The sequence below is a fragment of the Protopterus annectens genome, chromosome 1.part0 (genome assembly GCF_019279795.1).
Source record: "Protopterus annectens isolate FY-2018-M chromosome 1.part0, PAN1.0, whole genome shotgun sequence".
Taxonomy (NCBI): Eukaryota; Metazoa; Chordata; order Ceratodontiformes; family Protopteridae; genus Protopterus; species Protopterus annectens.
In genome coordinates, this window is record NC_056725.1 from 423,389,384 (window position 1) to 423,399,560 (window position 10,177).

The following is a 10,177-nucleotide window of genomic DNA, read 5'->3' on the forward strand; positions in this document are numbered from 1 at the left end:
CATTGGGTAAGATGGCGATTCAGGTTGTAGCCTGCTATAGGTCCCCAACCATGTCCCAAGACTCTCACTCCACGTTCCTAAGCACCCTGGAAACTATTAGGGTCTCACCCAACACTCTCATACTAGGTGACTTCAACTACCCCTCCATCAACTGGGAAAACTACCCAGGCACCAATACACTGGCCCAATGCTTCCTGGAACTCATCAATTCCAATGCCCTGGAGCAGCTCATTCTTACCCCCACTAGAGGAAGCAACATCCTTGACCTGGTTATTACTAACATGGGCAGCTGTTGCTCTACACCAATAGTCAATTCCTTTCTGGCCCCAGTGGCCTAATGGATAAGGCATTGGCCTCTTGAGCCAGGGATTGTGGGTTCGAGTCCCATCTGGGGTGATATAATCTTGATACAAGTAAGGGGGAGGAGGCTGGCATAATGGTTAAGGTGTTCACCTTATAGACACAAGGTGCAGGGTTCGATCCTCACATGGGGTAATTGGCTAGGCTTAAAATGGCCATCAGGGGCAGTTAGCCTAGTACTAATCTATGAACCTATGGTTAGATCCAACCACAAACTAATCACCATGAAAATCCACATCTCACCCACACCCCCTGCAAAGGTAACCACCATGAAAAACTTTTCCAAAGCTGACTTTGGGCTACTAAAAACAAAGGTGGCTAACTTCATAGCACCCATGTCAATGGAAAATAGGTGCATGACTGCCAAATCATACACCAATGCACTGTATAAACACGTACATAAATGCATGAAACTAGCCATATCCAACAGAACCAAGACACTCTCCTCCAAAAAAAGGAAGCCAATCTGGTGGTCCCCTGCCATTAATAAACTCTACAACAGAAGGAAGAAACTGTTGCAGAAAAAGGTGAAGTCCCAAGACAGTAAAAACTCCCTTATTAGCCTCAACAAAAAGTTGAGATCCCTCATCAAAACCTCTAAAGCCAGCTATGAAGGTAGAATTGCGGTAGACACTAAAAACAACCACAAAACCTTCTATAGTTATATTAAGAATCTCCACTGCAATACCCAGGCTTGCTCTGAGTTATTGCACAATGGTACCTCCTGTACTGAGCCAACAGATATTGCCAACATTCTGGCCGACAGATTCAGTGCCAACTTTACCCCTGTCTCCCCCCTTAAAGGACCAATCACAATACTAGAAGAATGCCAGGCACCCAGCATTACTGCAGCACAGGTTAAAGCTGCATTGTCCAATGCCAAGAATACAGCTTCCATAGGACCCGACAATATCCCTGGATGTGTTCTACAGGAACTACGAAGTGAACTGGCACCACATCTGTGTGCCCTGTTCAATCACAGCCTCACCTCAGGCTTTGTCCCTACTGAATGGTGCACTGCTACAGCCATCCCTCTCCATAAAGGGGGAGCAACTACAGACCCTGGGAATTATTGCCCCATTAGCCTGAAGAGTCTGATATGTAAGGCTATGGAGTGCATCATCATGGACCTAATTAACAAGGATATAGGGAATCTCCAAATTTTTGATCCCATGCAATTTGGTTTTGTGAAAGATAGATCATGCCTTCTCAACCTGAGTGACTTCTTTGAGTCAGTCACCAGAGCTGTGGATGAGGGCAAGGTAGTTCATACAGCCTACCTCGATCTGGACAAGGCCTTTGATACCATTCCCCACTCATGAATTATTGATAAGTTCACCAAACTGGGCATCAACCCCTATATTACTTGATGGGTTGCAAACTGGCTCACAGACAGAACCCACAGTGTGAAAGTAGCAGACTCCAAGTCAGACTGCCGACCAGTCACAAGTGGAGTCCCACAAGGATCGGTCTTGGGTCCTCTCTTGTTTGGCATCTACTTCTCAGAAGTCCAGACCAACACGGAGGGACTCTGGCTGATCAAGTTCACAAATGACTGCAAGCTGGGAGCCATTATTAACTCCCCAAGTGATGTAGACATCCTACAGAAAGGCCTCACTGAGACCAATGACTGGTGCCAAAACCATGGCCTTAAGCTTAATGCCAAAAAATCTGTTGTCACCTCCTTTGGGAAAAACTCAGTTCCCACTAATTACCACATCGATAAGAGCCCACTGTACAGTGAAGGTGTTATAAGAGATCTGCAGACACAGGGTGACAGCAACCTCTCCTTGGACCACCACATTGCCACTGTGGTCAGAAAGTCCTTCTATGTGGCACATCTCATTACCAAGGGTTTTGCATCCAGGAAGAAAGAGGTCATCATCTCTCTCTGCTCTTCCCTCATTAGGCCAGTCATCGAGAATAATGCCCCATTTGGCATGTACCTCATTAGACACATGGAACAGCTGGAAAGGCAACAAAAGTACCCCACGAAGAGGATCCTAGGCCTTAAACACATGTCCTACATGGACAGACTCAAAAAATTCCAGCTATTCTCTGTCTCATATCATCTACTAAGAGGCAATCTCTGCTTGACTTATAAAGCCATGTCTGACCCAGCTCTGTTAGAAATGCTACATCAAAAGAAATCCCAATCCCTCCGCACCACATGTTCCAGAGATCTCAACCTCATTACCACAATCAACAGAACATGTTTGAGGGACAGGTTCATAACCCAGAGACTGGCCATGTTCTGGAATAGACTTCCCATACATGTCAAGCAGAGCACCTCACTGGCCCTCTTCAAGAGAAATCTTGATGAGTGGATGGGAAAAAGAAAGTTCATCCCGGGGATCACTCCGGTGGCTCTTCTTTTTTTTTTTCTTCAAATAAGATTTTTATTGTTTTTTGCAAAAATCAAAACAATTGTAGAGTAAGAAAAGATTGTACATGACTTTGAATATGCTTGTCAACTTACAATAGCTTCCTTGATTGTATAAAATACCAGTATCATTTGAAGTACAGGAGAAAACAAAAAAAGATAACCAGACTGAACTATATACAATATTTACAAGTGTGCTACCATTGTATCTTGGAATAGGGAAGAACCTTAAGGAAAAAGATTGAACCTCCAAATAGAAGAACAGAAAGAAAGAAAAAAAGAGAAAAAAAAAACAGTTTTCCACAATCTTTTGAACATTCAGTTTGATTAACCATCTAAAATATGGTCAAGTAGAATTTTCAAGAATTTCTGGTAATATGCTCTCTTCCTAAGACCTTTTATAATAAGTTTTTGTGGTGATATGTGATTAAATGCCATATCTCTAAATCTCTTCCAACAGAGTTTAGTATGATCTAGCCAGTTTTTAGTAATGTATAACTTAACAAGTGAGCAAAGTGTAAATAATTCATGTTGCTTTAATTTATGTAATTTGAGATTGGAGATGTGTAATATAGCTAGCTCCCAACACATTGAAGATTTCTGATAACCCATTTTTTCTAGGCGCGTTTTAAGAGAGCACCATCATTTCTAAGTGTGATTGCAAAACCATAACACATGTATGAGGTCAGCATGTGGATAAGAACAGCATGGGCAGGCTGGGGAGACTTTAGGATCAAATCTATTTAGAACAGTTGGTGTATAATAGGTGTTATTATTAATCATTAATTGTGTATATATAAGATTTTTAAAGTGAATAAATTCTATGGTGCTTTTAATTGCCTTTAGTTTTTGTTCCTGTGTGAATATGGTACCATGTTTATCCCAGTGTTTGGAGAATAGACACACTGAGTTATGTTTCATAGAGGTGATAAGATTACAGGTTTTTGAGAGTGTTTTCTCATTACTCAAGAGTATAGACATGATATTTTTTTTTGGGGGGGGGGCAAGATGGGCTCAGAATAGCAGCAAATCTCTTCACTCTGTCAGTTTAGATTTTGTATGACAGGATTTTTTCAGTAAATCTTATCGGAGGAACTTACAGTCTTCAGTAATAAATTCCTCTCATCTAGTTTTATAGCTACATATAAAAATTCTGAAGAAATTTTGATTTTTTCCTGTCAATAATACCTTGGACACTTTATCTATCTTCACTGACAACAGAATGGCTACATCAAAAGCACTTCATCAAGAATCTTCTCTAAAAAAGGATCTACATTCTTTACTCACTACTGTACAAGAACTATCTGCCAAACTAGATAAAATGGATTTAAAGATTGACATCTTTAAAAAAGACTGCACTAAACAAATGGAAAATATACACAAAGATCTGCAGTTTCAAAAATCTCAAATTACAGGTACTGAATTAGCACTAAATGACATTGATAGTAGAGTACATAAAGATGAGAATAATATAGACTTTTTAATAAAGCAAAATACATACTTACAATCCAAAGTGGATGATTTAGAAAACTGGTCTCGAAGGAATAACATTAGAATATTTGGCTTACCAGAAAACATAGAAGGGCCTGCCTGCCCCTGTGGGAGTGGTTACTGACTTGAAACTGTAGTTTTATTGGCCATTTTGGGTCAATTCCAAACTCCTTCATCTTCCTCTCTTAAAACCTGGTTGCCTCGTGGTTTTGGCGTCTTTTCAGGCTTGTTGGCTGTTGATGAAGCACCCACCAAGAGGAGAAAATGCTGAGAGAAGAAAGGAGCCACTTTTGAGATTTTAAGTATTTTTCCTCTGTTTATTTGCTAAGTTTTTCTGCATAGCCGCCTATTTTGAGCATTTTCTGGCTTGTTAAACTTGATTTCTGCATTAGTAACTGTATTTAGAGCACAACCTAGAGCTGTTTACTGAATTTCCTGTTTGCACTTATTTTTAAAATCGTTTTTTTTTTTTCAAAACTTGCATTTTATCTGTCTTTGGCCTAGCACTCTTGTGTGGGGTCATTTACTGCACTGTTATAACTTGTTGATACTTGTGAACCTCTGCTATCTCTGAAAAAAAAAAACAAAAAATCTTGCTTTTTTCCCACTTTTCTGAGATTTAAAAAAGTGCAGTTACAGGCTTGCTGTTCTTGAACTGTTTGTAAGTTTCTTGGAGGCCATTTTTTGCTTGGGCTAAAGGGAAGTCTCTCTGTTGATCAGTGGCAGTGAAAAACATTGAGCAGCCTGCCTGCCCCTGTGGGAGTGGTTACTGACTTGAAACTGTAGTTTTATTGGCCATTTTGGGTCAATTCCAAACTCCTTCATCTTCCTCTCTTAAAACCCTCTTTTGCGCGGTTTTGCGCGTTTTTGTGCATAGCGCAACAGCAGGCAGCGCCGCCTAATTGGGTTTAAACTATTCCTGGCTCCACAAAGTCTGCTCTTCACTTTTTCCCTTAGAACTGCTCTATCTCTCAATTTAAACACCATATTCTCATTCTAAGGCCCTTCACTGGTCCAATTAAGTAATCCTCTCTATGATTACCCTGTCCTCTATTGGTCCGTCTTAAATTCAGTTTCCCTATATTACTCTAGCATGTCCAAAGGTCAGTCAATGGTTTCCTCTCCAGTCCAGCTGGTGAATCTGGGAATTTTGAGGCAATGTTACAACTGTCTCATGTACACGGACAACCCTCTCTTCCTCCAAACAGGTTCAAATATATGTGAGAGATGCAACTATTTAGCCAAACTGGAGGCTGAGCTCTCTCATCTCAAAACTGGTGTAACCAGTCAGGAGGAGAAAGTAACCTCACACAACACAATTCCAGTATCACATAGTCCCACCACATTAGCGAACCAAACACATAAATACACAAAAACATACTCGGAGGCTCTAAATAAAAATCTACCTAAGCAACAGAGACCTCCAAAGCAGACATCCAAGCAAACGCTACCTCAAAACAAAACACGCAGAATACATAGCCCACAAAGTCAGTGTGCCAAGCAGCCACAGCCCTTAAGGCTGAATAACACACCTGATACTCTTGTAATAGGTGACTCTATTGTTAGACACACTGACGTCCCGCTCACCAGGCTGAATAAAGAGAAGATCACGGTGAGCTGCCTGTCGGGTGCTAGGATCCGCCACATAACGCAAGCACTCAGGTCACTCCAAAGCAAATACAAATATGACTCAGTCATTGTACATGCTGGTGTGAATGACCTGAGACATACCTCCCTGGACTACATGAAAAGAGACATAGAGGAGCTCTCTGATCATGTAGCCCAGGCTGGTATGACCCTGATCTTGAGCAGCATCTTACCCTCACCTAGAATGATGCCACAGTACAAAGACAAAATGATCGATTTTAACAATTGGCTAAAATTTTGGTGTCATTCAAAGGGGATCCAGTGTCTGTCAGCCTGGGATGACATGCTCGGCAAGCCACGTTGCTTCACTAGGGACGGCTTGCACCTGTCACCACTGGGCTTTCGGATATTGGCAAAGGCTCTTGCCACCCCCATAGTGCCTTTTTTAGGCAAGGCTCAAAAGTCAAACCCACCCCCATAGACAGCACAAGGAACAAGAAACTAAGGGTAATGCTGCTGGTTCAAGGCTCCAGAGAGCACCCCAGCACTACCAGGCTATACCTCATATCATGCTTTTCGGCCCCAAAACCCGGACCGAACCACAAAAGGAGGGGGAGTTTCCATATTTATCAAGGATATCCACACCTCCAGGTTAGTGGCATTGCACAAAGTATCGGAGACCATCCATGTGCAACTAACAGTGGGCAAGACTGTTTTTCAGTTTATAGCATCCTACAGACCACCCTTCTCAAAGTCAGGAATCCCACTCGGCTTTCCTGAAAACATTGGAGAACATGAAGATCTCCCCAAACACCATTATATTGGGCGACTTCAACTACCCAAACATTGACTGGGAGCACTACTCAAGCCCCAGCACCTTAGCCCAAAGGTTCCTGGAAATTATAAACTCAAATGCTATGGAACAACTGGTCACCACTCCCACAAGAGGGGACAACATAATAGACCTGATCATTACCAACATGGGGACTCTATGCTCCACACCAGAAGTATATCCCTCATCGGTAAGATCAGACCATAAATTAATTTCACTGAATGTCCACATCCCGACCCCACCCCCAGCCCAGAAAACCACAGTGAAAAACTTCTCAAAAGCGAACTTCTCACTTCTCAAAACCAAAGTGGAATCCTTCAAGGCCCCAGGGCCAGTGGAAACTATGGCCCAAACTGCAGAATCCTATATAAACGCATTCTACGGACATCTCCAGGAATGCATGGATCATGCTATCCCAAACAAAACCAAGACCCAATCATCCAAAGGCAGGCGTCCAGTCTGGTGGACCCCTGCCATAAATAAACTGTACAACAGAAGGAGAAAGCTACTACATGATAGAGCAAAATCCCTAATAGGGAAGGCATCTCTGATCAGTACTAGCAAAAAATTACGATCCCTCATAAAATCCTCCAAGGCCAGCTTTGAGAGAAAAATTGCACAGGACACCAAAGACAATCATAAGGCTTTTTTCAGTTATGTAAGGAACCTGGGATGCAACTCCCAGACTTGTTCGGAGTTGATTCTAAACGACAAAAAATACACTGAACCCACAGACATCGCCAATATCCTGGCAGACAGGTTAAGTGCAAACTTCTCCACCCCTCCCCCCCCCAAAAGAGCAAGTATCTATCCCGGCAGAGGGCTGCCTCCCAAACATCTCTGATGCTCAGGTGAAGGCTGCCCTCTCCAAAGCAAAAAACACTGCTTCCATGGGACCAGATGGCGTCCCAGGTTGCGTCCTACATGAACTCCAAGAGGAACTAATCCCTCAAATAAAACAGCTATACAGTCTCAGCCTCACTACAGGATATGTGCCCACAGAATGGCATACAGCAACAGTGGTCCCACTCCACAAAGGTGGAGCCTCTACGGACCCTGGAAACTATCGCCCCATAAGCCTGACTAGCTTAGTCTGGAAGGCTATGGAGAGGATCATCATGGAGCTCATAAACAAAGACATTGGGGACCTACAGACACTAGATCCTACCCAGTTCGGCTTTGTCAAGGGCAGATCCTGCCTTTTGAATCTGGTTGACTTCTTCGAAACAGTCACCAAAGCCATAGATGAAGGGAAGGTAGTCTGCACAGCCTATCTGGACCTTGCAAAGGCATTTGACACAATACCCCACTTGGGCATCATAGATAAGCTATCCAGCTTAAATATAAACCCCTATGTCACAAGATGGGTCGCAAACTGGCTCAAAGACAGAAACCACAGAGTGAGAGTTGCTGGAGCCATGTCAGACTCGAAACCGGTCACAAGTGGCATCCCACAGGGTTCTGTCCTGGGACCACTCTTGTTCTGTATATACTTTTCCGAGGTACAGGCAAACGTGGGAGGACTATGGCTCACCAAGTTCGCAGATGACTGCAAACTGGGCGCCATAATCGACTCTCCAGCTGACACAAACATCCTTCAAAAAGGTCTCACAGAGACAGATAACTGGTGCCAGCGCCATGGTTTAAAGCTAAATGCCAAAAAATGTATAGTCATACCCTTTGGCAAAAGCAATGTGCCCACAAATTACCACATAGGTGGAAACCCATTAAGTACAGAGAAAGTTATTAGGGACCTGGGGACCCAAGTTGATAGCAATCTCTCCTTTGAAAACCACATTACCAAAGTGGTTAGAAAGACCTTCTACATAGCCCACCTCATCACGAAGGGTTTCACATCTAGATCAAGAGAGGTAATCGTGCCTTTATTCATCCCTCATCAGGCCCATCATAGAATACAATGCCCCTTTTGGGATGTACCTTACCCGACACCTGCAGCAATTAGAAAGACCCCAAAAGTATCTCACCAAGAGGATCAAGGGTCTCAAACAGATGCCATATGCTGCTCGGTTAAAAAAACTCCAGCTCTACTCAGTTGCATACCGCCTACTTCAAGGCGATCTATGCCTGACATACAAAGCTATGTCAAATCCAGAATTAATGGACATGCTCCACCTCAGTAAATCTAAATCCCTTAGAGCCACATGCTCAAGGGACTTGAACCTCAGCACAGAAATAAATAGAACTTGCTGGAGGAACAGGTTCATAACCCAGAGGCTCCCTTTGCTCTGGAATAGAATTCCAGTTCATGTGAGGCAGAGCACCTCACTGAATCTCTTCAAGAAGAATCTCGATAGGTGGATGGGAGGATCGTAGGTTTGTCCCAGGGATTACTCCCGTGTCACTATTAGACAGAGGCACAGTAAACTAAACCTTAAAAGGGCACAGTATACTCAAATCAAGGGGTGGCGTAAGCCATACAGAATCGGGCTAGGTTTATAATTGCCCCAGGGCAGATAGCCTAGTATGAACCTATGAAACAATCTGTCAAAATTCCTGACAACCTGGATCCAAGATGTACTAGACTTACCAGAAGCCTTGTCATATGGTATCGAAAGGATGCACAGATCTTTTGCTTCATCTAAAACAAGAAAGAATAACTCTTCTAAATCTGTAATTGTAAAATTCTTATCTTCATATGACAAAGAACTAGTGCTAAAAATAGCCTGGGCAAAAGCTCCCATTAAATTAAATGACAATACCATTCATTTTGATAATGATTATTCTTCAACAGTAATAGCAAAAAGAAAACTTTTCCTACCCTTAATCAAAGAACTCAAAAAGGCACAAATAAAAACTCATCTATTATTCCCAGCCAGATTAAACATTTTTCTACAGGATGGTATCAAAACTTTTGATGATTTAGACACAGCCCCTAATTTTGTTAACTCTAACAAAATAATTGAAAAGCTAGATGATATGGAATGGGCAAGTGCAAGTCTTAAAAGGTTAGCTGAAAATGACAATTGGAAGTCAGTCGAAAAAAAAAAAAAGAAGCTAAAGAAATAAAGAAATGCACCATTAATATGAGACTTTAAATCTAAACATAAAGACTTTAAAGTAAATTCACGGTTGCAACTACATGTAAGTGTAACATTCTCTCCCCCCCCCTTTTTTTTTTTTAATATTCAATATGTATGTGCGTTCCTGTGCTACATCTTGATAACATAAATATGGCAAGTTTGGCTATGTACTTTGAATGTGTTTAAAAAATTTTAATAAGAAGACAATTGAAAATGTTCTTCTGGTTTAAATGAAAGACAAGGGGAAATGAAAAGCTGTTCGTATGATCTTGTGAGAAATAGAGGGATCTGATTGTGGATGTTAGTGTAATACGAACAGTGTTAAGCTCTCAGGGCTAGGATGTATGTAAAAAGTAAACAGAATCTAATGCATTACTAATATCTATGCAAGATTAATGGGACAGTTCTGTTTAATAATTATTACTTTAGCGATTGCACATACAAATGCAAAAGTCATTAGAATGATACATCTCCATTCTAACA

General features: G+C 41.9%; 1 non-coding gene across 1 annotated transcript; it reads left to right on the forward strand.

Moving 5' to 3' along the window:
• Nucleotides 1-323: 323 nt before the first annotated feature.
• On the forward strand, nt 324-396 carry TRNAK-CUU. Its single transcript has one exon. It is a non-coding gene; the product is annotated as a tRNA-Lys (tRNA).
• Nucleotides 397-10,177: the final 9,781 nt, after the last annotated feature.